Raw genomic sequence first — 2389 nt, forward strand, 5'->3', positions numbered from 1 at the left:
CTTTTCCCCTTGTTTTGCATTGTGTATAGCTTGAGGTTACAAACTTAAGGAGCACAACTCTGGCTATGTGTCTTTTTTTTAATATTCTGAGGTTGAAAGCATGATGTTGCTTGGTACTAAATAAAATAGACCACCATGTTAGATGTAGCAACTATTATTATTAGTCAATCCAGCTAAATAAATCATGGGATGAGAACACACTTGTAAAAACAGAGTAGGATTTCTAGATATTAGCTGAAGTTTTGACATGTGCTCCACTCCAGTTTCTCACACTGGTACATGACTTATAGAGTAAAATGATGATCATTGTTACAAAGAGCCAGTTGCCTTCCAGCTGTTGCTGTTAATAATTTTACAAACAAATGAAAGGTCCCTGATCATACACCAGAGAAACCAGAATTGAGCAGATTACCCATGTATTTATGTAAAATGTACAAACATGATAATAATAAATAGAGTGTGATACTAGGTGAATTAGTATTGTTATGTCTAAAAATGTGTAATATTGCATGTAATCATATTCATAAGTGCACAGGGGATTAAAGACATGCAAGTAAGCAAAAAACTGTGGGAAACGGAGATTCTATAAGAATTTGTTTTAAAGTGGGACCTCCAACACCAACAAAGGGATCAAAATAAATCCAGCATTGGTGCTGAACTTGGTTTCGTAGTCTTGTTTGTTTCAAGAGAAGACTGAAATTGATCATTATTACAATTTAATGACATTTAAAAAAAAAAAAAAAAAAATAATAGGTAGATATCTCTTCAGCACCGTCAATATGGGGTCTGAATACTACTCAAGTTCTATATGTTCAGGTCTATATGTTCAGTCCTGTAAGAAATATAAATAATCTGCACAGCCTGAGGGCAAGTGTTAGAAGGGCTGTGACTTCAGGGGGGTGGGGGCTAAGTAGAGATGTGGGACACTGACTATGACACTGGTTGATAAGTAGTTCCAATAAAGATATGAAAAAAGTTTTATTCACAGGGTCCATAAAATTATTTTGCTGTGGGAAGAGGCGTCTACCTGGAATAGGCCTTACTGATGTCACTGAATGCTTACTGCTGCACACACATGCATTAAATTATCCTGAGAAAATGGGAAATTTTGGGAGCATACCATAAGGTGACAGGAAGCGTCCAAGTAACTTCTGGTGAAATCAGGGGAGTTGACAAGTTTGTGTGGGACATAGTAAGTTCTGGTTAGAAATACAATTGTGCACCCTATACAGGTTAAGTGACCACTAAGCCATGAATGGGAAAAATTGCCAATGTAATGAATTCGTTTTACAAGAACCATTTCACATCATTAGAGTTATGAAACCGCCATAGCCTTTGACACGTGGTCTAATTCTAATCCCTTAAGTAACGTGGAGCTGCACAGATTTCACCTAACTCTCTTCAAAACATCTTTTCAACACATGAAACAGCACTGTCTAGGAATGATGAGTGTTTAAATACAATTAACAATCAACGCTGCCCTGCCAACTGTTTATTCTTTCCCTAAAATTATATCTTTATATTTATTTATTTATTTTATTTATTTATTTATTTATACAGTTATATTTAGCATTTAGTTATCTGTAGCAATGTACATTTTTCATCAGTAGCAAAGACAGGAAAAACAAACATTTCAATATAAAAATATAAATATTCACAGCTAGATAGGTGTCACATGTTTAGAGATATGGGAAGAAGGAGGTTCATTAACCATCCAGAAACTGAAAATCAGAACTGTCCCTGAAAAGCAGTGGTGTAACTATGGACCCCTACCTTCTTAACCATCACCTGCAGGACCCCCTTACCACCTAAAACCAGGGGCCCAGTGACCCCTACCCCAAGGTTGTCTAGTGTTATGGATGCTTGGTATTGAGAGGTGCTTGGTATACATATATGGGAAATGGAGGGACTCTATGAATGTACTGGTTTATTATACATTTATTAAAAAGTTGATAAAAGTAAAAAGGGGAAAAGTGTGCTATCGATACAATGGTACTTTTATGTCATTTAAAGAGTTGGAATATAAAATATAAAATGTAATTTTATTATTTGCAATGTTCCCAAGCAATGTGCTTGTCGCATTTACACATGAGTTTGCCTGACCAGTACTTTTTTACTAGTTTGACCAGCAAAAATGAAGCTTGATTTGAAGAAAAATAAAAAATAGGAATAGGAAGGCCATTATTGTAAACAATTCTAAATGCACACAACTTTTATAAAGCATGCATAGTTTACAATGAATTAGAGGGCATGTTGTTTATTTGTGCTAAGGAAGTTTTCTTGAAATGATGTGCACTGTGGCTCCTTCATGATTAGTTCTCAGGTGCCCTCTAGAGGTTGTATTCAACACCAATGTAACAAGGCCCTGACAGAGTGGAATGCAGAGCCT

The sequence above is a fragment of the Xenopus tropicalis genome, chromosome 2 (genome assembly GCF_000004195.4).
Source record: "Xenopus tropicalis strain Nigerian chromosome 2, UCB_Xtro_10.0, whole genome shotgun sequence".
Lineage (NCBI taxonomy): Eukaryota > Metazoa > Chordata > Amphibia > Anura > Pipidae > Xenopus > Xenopus tropicalis.